This window comes from Protopterus annectens, chromosome 12.part0 (assembly GCF_019279795.1).
Source record: "Protopterus annectens isolate FY-2018-M chromosome 12.part0, PAN1.0, whole genome shotgun sequence".
Taxonomy (NCBI): Eukaryota; Metazoa; Chordata; order Ceratodontiformes; family Protopteridae; genus Protopterus; species Protopterus annectens.
Window position 1 is genome coordinate 1,238,231,144 of NC_056746.1, and position 18,065 is coordinate 1,238,249,208.

Sequence of the window (18,065 nt, forward strand, 5' to 3'; positions counted from 1 at the left end):
TGTTTCTTTCAATACATTATTAGATGGTTTCTCATACATATTTATGTTTCTTTCACTAAATTATCAGATGGTTTCTCATACATATTCATATTTCTTTCAGTACATTATCAGATGGTTTCTCATACATATTCATGTTTCTTTCACTACATTATCAGATGGTTTCTCATATATATTCATGTTTCTTTCGATACATTAAAGCTGAGTATCCTCTAGTTTCTCCCTCAAATATTATAAAGTGGCAAGATTCTAAAGGTTTACTTTGAGTATTTTTTATTATTTATTCATCCCAGGAGAAGTGATAATAAATCATGGTGATGTGTCATCTTGAAATCTCTTTTAAGTTACTTCAGAGTTTATTGCATTGCTTCCAACATGATACATATATTAATATATTGTCATATTATTTAATATTAAGCATTTCGCTCCTAGCAATAGTGTCAGGCAGACCTCTCCTGTTAAATCTTTTTCATCTAATAATGCAACATATTATAACACCTGTAGGACATTTGTGAACAAACTATATTGTTTTGGAACCTGCATGTCACACCGGTGAGCCCTAAAGGAAAGCATTCAGTTTGATGCTTTTAGAAAACAGTGGTTACTGTTTATATTTGATTCAGGCAACTTTACCAACAGATACCGTGGGGCTCTTCTAACTAAAAGAGATTTTCCTTTTATGGTGGTATAGGCAAAGGAAGACAGTTAATGAAGATTTATGAATATTGAGTGGCCTACTCCATTTCTAGATCATCTTATTGTGATGGTTTCAATTTATACATCCTGTTTGGACAGGCTAACCTTCTTGAGGCACTTATTCTAGAAATGATCAACCTTCAATAATCATGACATTATTATGGAGGAAGATTTTAACTCCTTAGCACCTATGTGATGTGGAAAGTCACATCTCTAGTAGCCTAGACACATTGTTACATGCCTAAGCATTTTCTGGAAAATCAGCTTAGAGTCATAACACAAAGAAAGGCAAATATTTTGTCAATGATAAACACTATTAAAATACTACAAACAGCAATCTATCAGTAACAAGTCTTCTTTGTATTGCTAACAGTCAGTACAATCACAGTCTTTACATTAATGTTTTAATATATTATTATGAATAAAAAAAAAAAACAGAATGATATTTTAGTCAATGTTTCCAAAACAAATTATAATGTCTTGGAAGCAGTACATGTGGAATGCATTTTATCAGCTTAGTTTTGTTAGCCAGACATAAGCTTTCACATGGTAGCCTTTCTATGTGCATTACTAAGATAATTACAGAAATATGAAAAATATGTTTATTTGCATAATTAACAATATAAATAACCCTGAATATCTCTTAAGAGGTGCAACTTTATGTGCAAATACCAATGACAGTTTTTTTCAACATCATCTAAGGTATTATTTGATGCCGTGCAATAGTTTGTAAGTCACCCAGATTTAGAAATATTACGTACATATGGACATATTTAATATTGTCATAATTATTAGCAAATAACTATCAATATCCCCAATGGAGTATAATGTAATTGCACATTGACAATGTACTTTTCATTCTCCTACCAAGGTGCTTTACACTTTGCCCCTTATTAACATCTAGGTCTCTCAGTTATGAAAATATGAATGCAAATATGAAAATATGAATAATCAGAAGAAATCATTCATTTCTTCATGGCAGAACATCTGAAATTAACAATCTTATTATAATTTTGTTAATTACACCTTTCAATTTCTAATACTGCCTATTATTAATTTCTGACTAAGTTGGTCAAGAATGACAGACCAAACAAATGTCTGAATGCCATAAAGAGCTACGGGTGTTAACTGGAAGAATAGAAAAGGGTGCTATAGGCTTGAATGAGTTAATTTAATCCCAGGATCATGTGTACTTTGTAACAAGACAGGCAAACAACTATTACTTGGGTTTTATTTTTTGGATGGTAATCATCTCTTTGCCTTAAATCACCTGACATATCCAGAAAATAATGATTTTAATTTTTAATCACCTAGATCCTGGTCAAGGATAGATTAATTTCTTTTTTCAAAACTGCTTTAAACATTTAAAATTATGTATAAGTTAGAACTAAAATCATTTTCAAAACATGTATTAATTCATCTTAAAATTTCTTTCTTACTGATGGCAGCATAAAATATGATTTGCAGACTTAATCCAGAGCTTCTGAAAGAAAAGAATATGTAAGAACAACTCTTGCCATGAATCTATTGCCAAACCAAGAACATTCCTTTTGATGGTAGATTGGCTTTTTTAAGTCTGCAATCAGTGTGTTTTTTTTTTTATTAGTAAGGATGTATCCTTCAAAAAATGCAAGCAGGAAGAATTTCAACCCTTGAAAATTACATCTCACAACTTTATAATGAACTTTGATGCAGCTTTGACCTATCTAAAGTGATTGACAGCCACACAGAATACATTTAGAATATGTATATGCTTCAAACTAATTATTGTTTGAATCCAACATAGATGTGAAATGTCATTGCATCAAAACTTTTCACTAGTCGATATAAACTGAATCATAGTTCAAATAATCATAGAACATTGATTTTTGACAATGTTATTCTACTTATACAATTGTAAAGACATCCTCTAAGCTTTTAAATAGTTACAAAGGAAATATTGTAGCAGAATTCACTCTGGATAAGTTTTCAGATCATTTGATTACCAAATTAAGCATGAGTATAATCTACTGAGGAAATTCAAAATGTAATTCTGAGTCTTAATCTGAGCAAATCAACAGAGCTGCAAAGTTTTGAAGAAGTAAAAATTTCAACTATCCTTAACCTTTTAAAATTATACAGCAAGTCAAATGACATTAGTGATAAATTCTTAAAACAGTCAAAAACTATTTTTATTTGCAGCCTTAATTTGGATGTCCTTCTAATTAATAATTATCATCCCATTTCACTAAAGAGTCTATGGTGCCATTTTAGTTACATTTTTTTTTCTAGTGGCTGACCTAATTACTTCAAAATTTGAGTCAGGTTTCATGGAACTGAGGCAGACCTAAAGCAATAATATGGTGTTGGAAGTAATATATCACTACATCAACACTGACAAGTAAAAACCTCTAGAGAATACTAACGTTTTTGACTGAATACATATTCCCTTTTCCTTTTATGGTGTTGATAAAATTTGCCTTTCCCCATACCTATCTTCGTCCTATTAAAATTTTATATAATGCATGTTTTACTTGTTTTGCTAAAACTGCTAGGGTATCAGCCCCTATAAAAATCTTAACAGGTACTTAAAAAGGATGACCTCTCCTACCCTATTTCTTTATTTATCCTTAGAAATGTTTTACGCTAAAATTCTTCAGTACAGTAATATAGCTGACAAAGCATGTGGTAACATATATCAATTTCACTTTCTTCACAGATATTTTTGTTTTATATTTTCAAATTCAAACCAAAGCTATTCTTCCTTTGCTGGAAACTGTGATGATTAAGTACAAAATCTATTTATAAATCAAATGCTGACAAATCAGTTTTGTCCCCTACAAATGATTATGATGATATAAGACACACTTCTGGCATTTAGCATTAATATTTTATTCAACAAACTGGGTGTATATTGAATGTTTGAACATTCAAAATTCCAAATCTCATATGGTCGACACCATATGACTGGATTGTTGAATGTTTGAACGTTGTAATGGAGATCTCCGTACAGTATGGAATAGGAAGAGTTCCCTTTTCTGCACTGTAGTGCGATCTCAGAGTTAGTATATTTAGAGAGCAGGGGGTGTGGGGGGGGGTGCAGTGGGGCTTGCCCCCTACTTAGAGCGTTCAGGTAGGTGTTTTGTGTAGTTTATTTTTTTTATTAGATATTCAAACTTTTGAAAGTTTGATCATATGGTGTCGACCATATGGTAGTCAAACTTTCAAATGTTCGATTATCTAATATAGACCCCAACAAGCTCACATAGCTAATAATTAAACACATACTTAATATTTACACTTTTATTCATATCAATTTTTTTTCTAACTTTAGCTAGAGTTGAAGTTGACCTACAGAACTGGAATAAACTTACATTTTGTTTGCTTGATAGATCATCTGTTCCTAAAAAGAACACATTTCTTAAGCTATTTTATTTTTGCAATAATTCATTCACATATCCTGACTTTTTCCAAGGCGCTGTCAAAGTTTGTTTGGAATAACAGTAATCCTTAGATTAATTTGAATAAAAGTTCAGATACAGTAATCCTTAGATTAATTTGAATAAATGTTCAAATCCAAAACACAAAGGGGACTTAAAGATATCAAATTTGCTACTCTTCTATACAGATTTTCTGGATATTTCACTTCAATATGTAGTAACACTCCTCTTTTGATCATGATGGTTAGAATAATTTTAAATACTCTAGCTATTTGAACTAAATCAATCATTTCATTAAAAAAGCATCCCTCCTTCATCAAGATATCACTATTTAGTACTCATGTTTTTCAAAGAATCTTGACCTGTGTAAGGAATTCATTAGCATATGAATAAATAATAACCTTTAAGACTTTTGCACTTTCCTATGTTAAAAAAATATTTGCTTGAATACCACATACAAAAGTTGGTATTACTTTCAAATGTAGATACAAGGAACTGATAACACCTAAAAAGTGCAACTTTGGAACTTAGTAAGGATAGATGTTACCACATTTTCTTCACTGTTTGGATTTCACAGTAACAAATTCAAATTGATTGCATTATGACAATGTTACTAAAAAAGCAATACCTTTCATTTCTTTACACCTCAGTAGTAAATTCTACCTATAACGTTGACATTCATATTTCATATTATTGACTACTGCTATTAATAATATTAAATGTCTATCCAAACAAGGAAATAATTTGGAGCAATGAATATAAAAATTCACTGCGTACTACATTTATACGGCAGAATGTAATGCTTTTTTTTAATGCCTGGCTGACTCCTTACAAGCTAGATATTATGGGTGGACTGCCATTACACAACTGCATACTATATGGGAAAAAGTCAGTAGGAGTGTAGTTCAAATTTTGGGGCCTGCAGGTTCATTCAATCTGTATGGTATTTTTAAGACACTTTTTAAAATGTTCTCAGTTATCAGAAGTGAAGATCATTGTAGTTGGTATATCTGTTTGCTTGGTATCTCAGTTTCATATAATTTAACTGAAAACTATTATTTCATTTTTATAACTTCATCCTGCATTAGGTCGAGGCCCGGGTTAACAACGACCGCCACCAGTACTGTTAGCCAACAGGGTGCTGGCGGAAATTGGGCTACTGTTGGCTGATGAAGAAGAGGAGGGGGAAGGCATGCCCGATGGCAGGAAGAGAGGAGGAAGGTTAGGAGTGTAGTAGTGAGGGTAGGAACTTTGAATGTTGGCAGTATGACTGGTATAGGGAGAGAGCTAGCTGATATGATGGAGAGAAGGAAGGTTGATATATTGTGCCTGCGAGAGACCAGATGGAAGGGGTGTAAGGTCAGGTGTATAGCAGGTGGGTTCAAATTGTTCTATCATGGTGTGGATGGCAGGAGAAATGGATTAGGGGTTATCCTAAAGGAACAGTATGCCAAGAGTGTTTTGGAGGTGAAGAGAGTGTCTGATAGAGTGATGTTTATGAAGCTTGAAATTGATGGTGCAATGATGAATGTTGTTAGTGCATATGTTCCACAGGTTGGGTGTGCGATGGAATTTTGGAGTGAGTTGGATGAAGTGGTGGTGAGTGTACCGAAGGGTGAGAGACTAGTGACTGGAACCGACTTCAATGGGCATGTTGATGAAAGTGAACAGAGGGGATGAGGAAGTGATGGGTAGGTATGGTGTTAAGGAGAGGAATGCAGAAGGTCAGATGACTGTGGATTTTGCGAAAAGGATGGATATGGCTGTGGTGAATACATATTTTAAGAAGAGGGAGGAGCATAGGGTGATGTACAAGAGTGGAGGAAGATGCACATAGGTGGATTATATCCTATGTTGGAGGGCCAGTCTGAAGGAGATTGCAGACTGTAAAGTGGTGACAGGGGAAAGTGTGGTTAAGCAACATAGAATGATGGTCTGTAGGATGACGTTGGTGATCAAGAAGAGGAGGAGGAGTGTGAAAGCAGTGCCAAGGATTAAATGGTGGAAGTTAAAAAAGTGTGATTGTGAGGTGGAGTTCAGGGACGAGTTAAGACAGGCATTGGGAGACAGTGAAGAGTTACCGAATAGCTGGGTAACTACAGCAGAACTAGTAAGGGAGACTGCTAGAAATGTGCTTGGTGTGAAATCTGGACAGAGAAAGGAGGACAAGTAGACATGGTGGGGGAATGAGGAAGTACAGGAGAGTATACAGAGGAAGAGGCTGGCGAAGAAGAAGTGGGATTGTCAAAGAGATGAAGAAAGTAGACATGAGTATAAGGAGATGAGGCGCATGGCAAAGAGAGAGATGACGAAGGCTGAGAATAAGGCGTATGGAGAGTTGTATGAGAGATTGGACACTAAAGAGGGAGAAAAGGACCTGTACCGATTGGCTAGACAGAGGGACCGAGCTGGGAAAGATGTGCAGCAAGTAAAGGTGATAAAGGATAGTGAGGGAAAGGTACTCACAAGAGAGGAGAGTGTGTTGAGTAGATGGAAAGAGTACTTTGAGGGGCTGATGAATGAAGAGAATGAGAGAGAGAGAAGGTTGGATGATGTGGGGATAGTGAATCAGGAAGTGAAACAGATTAGCAAGGAGGAAGTAAGGACAGCTATGAAGAGGATGAAGAATGGAAAGGCTGTTGGCCCAGATGACATACCAGCGGAATCATGGAGGTGCTTAAGAGAAATGGCAGTGAAATTTTTAACTATATTGTTTAATGAAATTTTGGAAAGTCAGAGGATGTCTGAGGAGTGGAGAAAAAATGTTTTGGTACCTATCTTTAAGAATAAGGGTGATGTGCAGAGCTGCAGTAACTACAGAGGGATAAAATTGATCAGTCACAGCTTGAAGTTATGGCAAAGAGTAGTGGATGCCAGGTTAAGAAGGGAGGTGATGATTAGTGATCAGCAGTATGGTTTCATGCCAGGAAAGAGCACTACAGATACAATGTTTGCTCTGAGAGTGTTGTTGGAGAAATACAGAGAAGGTCAGAAGGAGTTGCATTGTGTCTTTGTGGACTTAGAGAAAGCATATGACAGGGTGCCTAGAGAGGAGTTGTGGCACTGTATGAGGAAGTTGGGAGTGGCAGAGAAGTATGTAAGAGTGGTACATGATATGTTCGAGAGTAGTGTGACAGTGGTGAGGACTGCGGTGGGAGTGACAAATACGTTTAATGTGGAGGTGGGATTACATCAAGGATCAGCTCTGAGTCCTTTCTTATTTGCCATGGTGATAGACAGGTTGACAGATGAGATCAGACAGGAGGCCCCGTGGACTATGATGTTTGCAGATGTTTTTGTCTGAAGAAGTCTGTTTATATTAACAGACAAAAAGCGCTTTACACTTGGATTTGTTGATTCTTGTTTTTTGGCTTATGTTGAACTTTTTTCCATCACAACATTGGTTTTTAAAGGGCATTGATTTTATTAAATACTTGTTTGTGGATGCTGGCATTTTTCCTGAGCCGTTTTTCTTGTTTTTTACATGTTTGCAGATGACATTGTGATCTATAGTGAGAGTAGGGACCAGGTTGAGGAGACCCTGGAGAGGTGGAGATATGCTCTAGAGAGGAGAAGAATGAAGGTCAGCAGGACTAAGACAGAATATATGTGGATGAATGAGAGGGAGGATAGAGGAATGGTGAGGATGCAGGGAGTAGAATTGGTAAAGGTTGATGAGTTTAAGTACTTGGGATCAACAGTTCAGAGTAATGGTGAGTGTGGAAGAGAGGTGAAGAAGAGAGTACAGGCAGGATGGAATGGGTGGAGAAGAGTGTCAGGAGTGATTTGTGACAGACGGGTACCAATAAGATTGAAAGGGAAGGTCTACAAGAGGGTAGTGAGACCAGCTATGTTATATGGGTTGGAGACGGTGGCATTGACAAAAAGGCAGGAGTCAGAGCTGGATGTGGCAGAGTTAAAGATGTTAAGATTTGCACTGGGTGTGACTAGGATGGACAGGATTAGGAATCAGTATATTAGAGGGCCAGCTCAGGTTGGACAGTTTGGAGACAAAGCAAGAGAGGCGAGATTGCATTGGTTTGGACATGTGCTGAAGAGGGATGCTGGGTATATTGGGAGAAAGATGCTAAGGATGGAGATGCCAGGTAAGAAGAAAAGTGGAAGGCCTAAGATAAGGTTTATGGATGTGGTGAGAGAGGACATGCAGTTGGTTGGTGTGACAGAGCAAGATGCAGAGGACAGGAAGAAATGGAAACAGATGATCCACTGTGGCGACCCCTAATGGAAACAGCCGAAAGAAGATGATGATGATCCTGCATTAAATTCTTGGTGATCAAGCACTGAATGAAGAGAGAAAACATTACTCTTAAGATATGATGCTTTCTTTATCAGACAAGTTCTCTCTTCATGTCAATACTCACAGACATTTTAATGGATCAAATTCAGTTTTCCCTGATTTATAGATTAATATAAATAAGCTTTGTAATGTAAAAGGTTGACTTTAAACAGTTTGCTTAAGCTGAAGTGATTCAGTGACCTCATCTGGGATTCCAGCATCAATTATCAGCTAATGGTGCTTGTATGCTTCTTGTACCTCACCTGTATTAACATTTTTTGCAATGGGTATGTGCCCTTACCAAAAATGTTCACCTTTTTTACTATTTAAAGATGTAGTTATATATTTAAGGATGGCAATGGGGATTAAATATTCTTATTTCTACTGTTATTTGTTGTGTTTTATATTGGCTTTGACCTTATGTTTGGCTGTCCTAGCATGTTTTTATTATTTGACAAGTAATAAAAATATTATTATTAAAAAAATATATACTAGAGTTTACAACAGGAAGCCATTGATGTTAGTTACAGCACAGCTGGAACAGCAGTGTCAGAGGCTGTAGACAGACTGGAACACAAAAGACTAAAATCTCATTGTGGTTAAAGTGTTAGTCTACAAGACTAGAAAGAACTGGGTTTGAATCCCATCAATTCCCCTTATACACTATGATTCAGAGAAAGGTCCTTATCTCTCTGTAATTTTGGGTTTGTCCTGTAAATAGTATGCATACAGTGAACCCAGCTGCACTACCTAGTTAACCATCTGATACACGGTACTCAGTCAGTTAACCAGTCAATAATGCCTCCCTGGTCCTTAATGTCAAAAAACAAGCAAACAAAAAAACAAAAAAAACAAAAAAAAAACAAACAAAGACACACACACACACACAAAAAAAAAAAAACAGTAGGAGAGAGAAAGAGCACTGGTAACAGACTAAAATATGCATATGGACAAGTCGAGTTTTCATATAAGAAAAGTATCCAGTATAAACAGAATCAAACAGCCCGGTCTGGAAGAAGTCAGAATTCTGTGGACTGCATGCAGAAATGGGATAAGCTAACTACAGACTCAAACACAGAGGTTTTCTTTTCAATTGCTGTCATTAGATATGCTACAGAATATCTAACAAGAACATTCATACAACTACTATGTATGACCTATGACATGGATGTATATTGGCAAAAATATTTAGAAATATTTAAACAGTGACTGAACTGCTAGAAGCTTGCTTATATGGAAAGGGGGAATTATGGGAAAGACTTCCCAAATGGGATGATGGGAAGTTTTAATACAGCCAACATCATGGAGGAAGAGTGTTTTTCTTTTCTTGTAAGATGAGATTTTAATGTAAGGATTTTGTATCTCTGATCAAAGTCCATTAGCAATAAAAATTTAAATAGGGAAAACACTTAGAGATGGATGGAGTAGAGATAGGCATCTTGTAAATGGAGAACTGATAACAGAACACTAAGACTAAAACAGTCAGTAAAAGTAATTACAGAGGACCATGTTGCTGCCTCTAGAATGCATCTAGAGTCTTCCCCTTTCCTGTATACTATTGTACATGCCAAAGTTCTTGTAGAATGTGGAATAGATTTTCTATGGTGGGGATAATAAAAGGCAATAGCACAGGACAACCACCTGAAAATAGTTTGTTTTCAAATGGTCTGTCCCTTCTTTGTCACATCATAAGAAATAAATAGCTGATCTGCTTTTCTAAAGGCCTTAGTTCTTTCACGATAGTATATGAGCTACCTATGCATGTCCAGAGTATGTAGAATCTTTCCTCCCTGGTTCTAAGGATTGGGAGCTACCTATGCATGTCCAGAGTATGTAGAATCTTTTCTCCCTGGTTCTAAGGATTAGGATAGAACACTGGTTGGCTGATGGCTTGGTTCAAAGTAAACACTAAAACAACTTTGGGCAGAAATTAGGGATTTGTTCTTAAAGTAACCCTATCTCTGTGGAAGGCCAAATAGGGTTCACCCACCATGACAGCTTAAAACTTAGGTATTCTTCTTGCAGATGTCAGAACAGTAAGAAGTAAAGTCTTCCATGGAATGAACCTTAAATCTACCTGATGAGCTGTTTGGAAGGGAGACATAGCTAAGTTTTCCAGCAGAAAGTTAAGATCCCAGGAAGGGGCCCCCTGTTTTCTAGGAAGCCTAATATGTAAACCCCCCTTTTGAAACAAGAAAGGGGAGGATTCATGGGGAAACATGCTGAAATGACTGTTAGCCATACCTTCGTAGAGGAATAAGGCAGACTAGAGGAAGGGGCTTGTGACAGAGGGATAAAGCCCTGACTATGGGTCAGCCTACCCTGGTTTGATTAGCAACTTGGGTAATAGACAGAGTAGCAGAGAGGGATGGATGTACTCATCTGGGAGGAGAGTACTTGGGGAGATACTCCCTAAAAGTAGGCATGTTCCTAAGAGGGAAGCTGCCTCAGATGTCATTAATGAGTGTGTGGAACAGGGAAAGTGAGTATGGCATATAAAATAACCCCCACCAGACTGAAGCACAGATGTCCTTAAGATCTATGACTTGCCCCAGGAACACTGGAATAAGACCAGGGAGTATAAGAGGATAGCTTGCAGACAGCATGGACTTTGGGAACTGAGGACCAGACTAGTAAAAATGAAGTCCGAGAAGATGGGAAAATAAAGAAAAAAAGACAGGTCAGAGGAAAGTAGGTCATACAAATATTTGAGAACTAGTAGTACATATTCCCTGATGGGGCTCTGGTTATTGGCTACACACCAACTAGAAAACCTCTTCCACTTGCTAGCATAATATTTCCTAGTAGCAGGTTTCCTTGCCTCCTTTAGTACCTGCTGTAAATTCTCATGAAAGAGGTGGTTAAAAGGAATCAAAATAGAATCATCCAGGCAGTTAGTTGGAGGTGTTTGGGACTGGGATGTATCAAAATCTCCATATCTTGTATGAGTAGGTCCAGCCTGTGACGAAGCTTGTGGTAATTGCCCTTGGCCAGTACCTTAAGAAGGGACAATTAATGTTTCCTGAGCCAAAATGGAGTCACCACCATGACTGTTGGAGAGTTCTGCTGAATCTTTAGAATTGCCCTTGATATCCATGGAATGGGTGGGAATGTTTAAAAGAACATTCGCTACCACAAAGACAACATGTATCTGTTTTCCAGACTTTTTTTTGCAAGGAGCCATAGAGCAGAACTTGTTCCATTTTCTGTAGGCAAACACATTTATTTGAGGTGTTCCTCACAAATGGATCAATTCTTGGAAGATCTCTGTGTTCACTTTCAAGGGACCTGCACAGCTTTTCTGCAACTACATTTTGCTCTGATGGACTGCAAAATGCTTGAAAGGTTAAGGAGTGCTGTAGAGCTACCTCCCAAGCCATCATAGCCAGCCTGCACAGAGGGTCTGATCTTGAGCCCCTCTCCTTGGTTATGTACCACTTAACTATGATGCTGTCTGTAATTTCCTGAATATGTCCTGGAGACCACAGATGGTAAAAGAATGTTAAGTCATGGATCACAGCCAACAGCTTAACATTTATGTGTTTTGGTCTGTCTGAGGAGTTTCACAGGCCTTGCACCATTACTCCCATAGAAATTGCTCCCCAAACAAAATCTGAGGTGTCTGTAGTTACACACTAACTTGGGATCTGAGGATAAAAGAGGAGATATGGATTTAGAGCCATTTGCTGTCTCTACCACTGCATTTCTGTTGACTAAGTCCAAAACTGGAATCTTAAATTCCATATGATGAAGACGGTGTGCTCATCTGCTTTTTATAATCCGTTGAATTTTTCTCACGTGGAACCTGGCGAGAGGAGTAATGAGAATCACAGAATCCATGACCCCTAAAATTCTGAGATATTCTGTTGCAGAAGGGTGAGACCGACTGCAGTACCTCAGGAAAGTTTTCAGATGACAAATCACCTTCTGCTGTGTATAAGATAAGATTTCTGTTGAAAACTGTCTGGAAGGCAGCCCAGATACACAAATTCTGTGTGATGGAGTTAAGAAAGATTTTTGTGCATTTATCTGAATCCCACATTATTAAGAAGTGATAAAACCCATGTTAAGGACTCTTGAAATCTGACAAAAGACTCAGCAAAGGTGAGTAAGTCATCCAAATAAGGAAAAAGTGTGAATGCCATGCAATAAACTATCACTGGAGTTAAAAACTTGCTAAAAACCCTTGGAGAAGTAGATAACCCAAAAGGTACAGTGAGCCTAATAATGTGACCCAGACATAGAGAATCTGAGAAATTTCTTGAAGCCTGTGGCTATAGGGATGAAATGGGAAACATCCTTTAGATCTAGTGCTGCCATGAAACTCAAAGTAGGAATAACAAGTAACAGATTCTGAAGTGTCAGCATTTTGTATTTTGGTACTTTCACATCCTGATTGAGAAAGGAAAAATCTAGAACTGGTCTCCATGATTGCCCTTTCTTTGGAACCAGAAACATTCTGAAATAGAAGCTTTTGCCAATTTGATCTAAAGGCACTAGCTGTATGAATCGTACCGTGAGCAAGTGTTGAAGAACCTGAGGAAAATGTTTGATTCAGATGATAGGGGAGGACTTCCCCTCAAAGGAGATTTTGATTCAGATGTTAGGGGAGGACTTCCCCTCAAAGGAGATTTTTGTATATGGGACCAAATGTAACCCCCCTGTAAAGCATTTAATACCCAAGAGACTGCTACAATCTATTACCAAAGAGAAATGTCAGGATTGATATAGAGATGAAGGGATGGGAAGGGAGGGAAGAGGATTCAGAATGCCTGCAGTCATTCTGACTTATTAGACTGTCCATTTTTTTAAAGAACCTCTGTTTTTGTTGTTGTTTCTCTCTTGCCATCTCTTTCCTGTTAGGCTACAGGTGACAGAGATTGCATGTTTTGTTTCTTAAAAGAAGTAGAGGGTTTAGCAGATTTATTATGGAGGACTTGAAACATCTTTGAGGCTCCCTGAATTAATTTACCTCTTTCATTAAATTGTACAAGGACATGTGTAGCAGAAGGGCCAAACAAAACCTCCTTATCTAAACCAGAATTTAAAATGTTATACTTTATTTCATCAGCAAACTTTTGGTTGTGTACACAGGCATATCTCCCCAAATGTATAACAATAGCAGTGGCCATAGACACAGTAGGTGTACAATCATACACAGGTGCCCTAGACACAGTATGTGTACCATCATATACAGGGGCCCTAGACACGGTATGTGTACAATCATACACAGGGGCCCTAGACACAGTATGTGTACAATCATACACAGGGGCCCTAGACACAGTATGTGTACAACCATACACAGGGGCCCTAGACACAGTATGTGTACAATCATACACAGGGGCCCTAGACACAGTATGTGTACAATCATACACACTTTTCTCCACATATTTAGATACTTGCAAAATGTCAGAAACAATAAGATTCATAGAGAAGAAAGTGTGGCAGAATTTTCCCCTCACATTTTCTGCACAAAACAAAATATATTTCTACACGTGCCTGGTAGTTAATTCTGTAAGCTAAAGTGGAAGAAAAGTAAATCTTCTTACTGAATCTGTCCAATACCTTGCTGTTTCCAGCTGGCAAAGATATAAAAATAAAAGCTGAGTCAGATCTATGATGAGAAAACAAAAACATGTTATTTTGAGGTGCTTTGTAAAGTGTGTCTGCCTTTTTTTGGGGACTGAAGGTTGAGAGGATTATTACAGGCAGCAAAATAGGAGAGATGGGTGCAGAATGAGGTATACCCACTTGTAACATATAATATCACCTCAATTCAGTTGGAACATCCACCTCTTCCCACAAAAACACCTCATTCATCTTGGAAAACATCCAATAGAAAGAAAACTTCTTTGAAGGTATAGCGAGGACAGATTCCTCAGAATTAGATTTTTGTGCTTTAGATTCTGCAGCAGAAGTATCTCTGTCTCTGTCCATGTCAGAATCCTTTGAAAAGTTTTCCCCAGGAATGTCTTTACTGATAATGCCATTAGGTAAGGATTTCTGAGCACCAGGATTATCAGCCTGTAATAATTGCCTGGTTAAGGTAAGAAAATTATCTTTACGAACAGACACCATGTATTCACATAACAATGTCTAACTTTTTTCTTTGTGGGTACCACCCTGGAAGAAGACTGACCAGGAGATATAATTTCAGCCCTGTCCAAAGAACTCTTTCCCAAGCTACTCTGAGAAGCATCACCTGCAGCATCTTCCTGACCCAAGAGAAGATGGTTCTCCCATCCTTAAATCAGACACTGGAACAGTCCAAGAGGACAAGGCTAACCCCTGGTCCACGGTGGCCGCAATGATTAATCAGTGGAATTTGGAGAAGCAAGTAAGTGGTCTGATGAATCACTACTGTCTGAGTCTGCAGTGGTGAAAAACATTCTTCATTAGGTTGTTTCTTTTTAGGGACAGAAGGCGAGGAACCAGCAGAAATGGAGTGGGTATTATTGATGCACCCAAAGAAGAGGTCTCAAAGCCGGTAAGTGCTGCTGGTATGAGCCAATTCAAAGGTAAGTTGTCAAATAAGTGATCGCAAGCAGCACACACATACACACACAACAGTTCTCCCACATTTTCTTTTTCTGCAAATGCAGAAGTAGAACACAGAAATTTCAGTCAATAATAAAGCAAATCTCTCTCATGCACCCTGACAAAATAAATAAATAAATAAATAAATAAATAACAGGTAACTTGTCACAAAGCACCAAAAAATTAACTTTTTTCTGCCTTATAAAATCCCTTCCCAAGCCTTAACTTCTTACAAATACTTTAAACTTTATATAAGTAGTACACATTTACCGCTAATAACTCACCCCTTAATCTAAAATAAGTGTTATATCAAAAATAGCAGTCTGACAAAAAACGTCCAATATTGTAAAACAATACCAGTTTTTTTAAAGGTAAATATTGATTTTAGTCACTAAATAAAATATAAGAATATTTTCTTGAAAGGGCAAACATTTCTATATCTGAAAGGGTTCTCTTGTGGTGACCTATCTGCCAAAAATGAAGCTAGAAGGTCAACTGGTACTCTTGTGAAGCAGAGCTGCTTCGTCTCTAGGTGGCAAGAAAATACCGAAGAGTTCTACACTCTGACTTGTTAATTCCTTCCAAGGGACAGGCCAATCAGCACTCAGAGAAGAAAATACTGAATAGTTCTACACCCTGACTTCTTAATTCCTTCCAAGGGACAGGCCTCAGCACTCAGAGAAGAAAATACCGAAGAGTTCTACACCCTGACTTCTTAATTCCTTCCAAGGGACAGGCCAATCAGCACTCAGAGAAGAAAATACTGAATAGTTCTACACTCTGACTTCTTAATTCCTTCCAAGGGACAGGCCAATCAGCACTCAGAGAAGAAAATACTGAAGAGTTCTACACTCTGACTTCTTAATTCCTTCCAAGGGACAGGCCAATCAGCACTCAGAGTGTAGGTGAGGGAGAGAGCCAGAGCTTTGTGAAGCTGACTGGTTGTCTTATCCTAAGCAGGATACAACCTATTTAGCAGCAGTAAAACTGCTCAACATTAGGAAAGTAATTCAAGAGGAGCTATGTAGAGCTATAATGATACTGAAGGGATGGACACTGGAAGGACATAATGGGTTTCTTATGTAATTTTATAATTGGGAGGGGTTAGGCACAGACGAAGTCAACCAGATACAGGAGAGAAGAAGAAGGTACCATGGATAGAAAAGACTGGGATAGTAGTTCTGCCATAAGTAGAAGAGAATTTGGGACAGCAAGGGAATGGAACACAAATCTTATTAATAAATATTGATATTAAAATAAAGGTAAAACTATTAGCTATGAGGGCAGTCAGACCCTTACCCATGTTTGTTTAGTAAGTGCTTTTTCATGAAAGGGAGGCACAGAATGCTTAACAGCTAGTTGTTAAGGGGGTCAAATGAACAAAAATGGAGCATAGCATAGTGTCATAGCATTCAAGAAAGGAAAGCTTATGACACTGGAAAAGCAATTCCTTTCTGTGGCCCTAAGGAGAGGAGGGCTGGGAAGTAGATTTTTAATGTGAGTGGTTGAAACATACAACAAATTTTACATTAAAATAATGAGCAATAGGGAAAGGTGCCAATGGAGAAAGGCACGAAGGAAGTACTCCCACTCTATCCTGAGATAGTGATCATGGAATTACCTAGATAAAGTAGATACGTCTTCTTGATGGAAAAAAAGTTTTAAGGCATTTTTATTGTATTTGGAAAAGTATGACAGAAAGTGTGGATGATATCTTGAGTGGATACACCTCCTTCCATCAAGAAGATGTATCTAATTATCTAGGTAATTCCATTATCAGTATCTCAGGATAGAGTGCAGGTACTTCCTTCATGCCTTTCTCCACATAAACATACCCAGACAAAGGAGACCTCTGAGGCAAAAAGACACGCGATCTCCACAGCCCTCTACACCACATACCATGCATAGTCTACACACCTGTGCCTCACAATCACTAAGGTTTCACCATAAACCCAACATATTAGTCATAGCAGTCTCCATTGCGAGGTACACAGATGTACCTCTCACCAGGCTGGATAAGGAGAAAGTCACAGTTAGTTGTCTGTCAGGTGCCAGAATCCACCATATCACACACACTCAAGTCTTTCAACAACAGGTGCTGTTATGACTCTGTCATAGTCCATGTTGGCATGAATGACTTGAGACGTACCTCTCTGGACTATATGAAGAGAGACATGATTGAGCTCGCTAATTATGTGTCCCAGGCAGGTATGTCACTAGCCTTAAGCAGCATTCTGCCGTCACCCAGAATGATGCCTCAGTACAAACAGAAAATGATTGACTTTAACAATTGGCTTGGTTTCTGGTGTCATTCCAATGGAATCCAGTACCTGACAGCCTGGGAAGATATGATCGACAGACCACAATGCTTTGCCAGAGATGGCCTGCATCTGTCTCACCTGGGCTTTGGGCTTCTGGCAAAGGCTCTTGCCTCCCCTATACTGCCTTTTTTAGGAAAAGTGATGAGGTTAAAACTACCAACATAAAAATTTCAACAAAGCACAAATTAAAGGTCATGTTCCTAAATACTAGGAGTCTAAACTTGAAACTGCACTCATTGCAAGCATTCCTAACTCTGGAAAATGCTGACATCTGTGCAGTCACAGAAACCTGGTTCAAAGCTGTGCAGAGCACCCCAGCCTTACTTGGTTACTCTTCCTATCATATATTCAGACCCCAAACTGTGGGCAGTAAAGCCAAATGAGATGGAGTTTCAATATACATTAAAGACATACACACCTCCAGGCTGATCAAACAGTATGAAGCACAGGAGACACTCTAGTTGTAGTTAACCATTGACAAGACCCCTATTCAAATCATAGCTAGCCCCCAAATCTGACTCAAGATGCCCAATCTGCCTATTTGGACCTGTTCATATCTATCAAGATTCAATCCTTTACCCTAATACTGGGTGACTTTAACTGCTCAAACATAGATTGGAAGAACTACTCATGCCAGAACACAAATGCCCAGAGATTCCTTGATTTTGTCAATGCAAATGCCTTGGAACAGCTAGTCGATACCCCCACAAGGGGTAATAATATCTTGGACTTGGTATTAACCAACATGAGTAACCACTGCAGCATCCCTATAGTATCATCCTCCCTGGAAAGATCTGA

General features: G+C 38.0%; 1 protein-coding gene across 4 annotated transcripts in view; it reads right to left on the reverse strand.

The window, feature by feature from the left end:
• The window catches only part of RALY (RALY heterogeneous nuclear ribonucleoprotein), a 2,391,440-nt gene that overhangs the window by 933,331 nt on the left and 1,440,044 nt on the right, over positions 1–18,065 (reverse strand). The window lies entirely within an intron of this gene.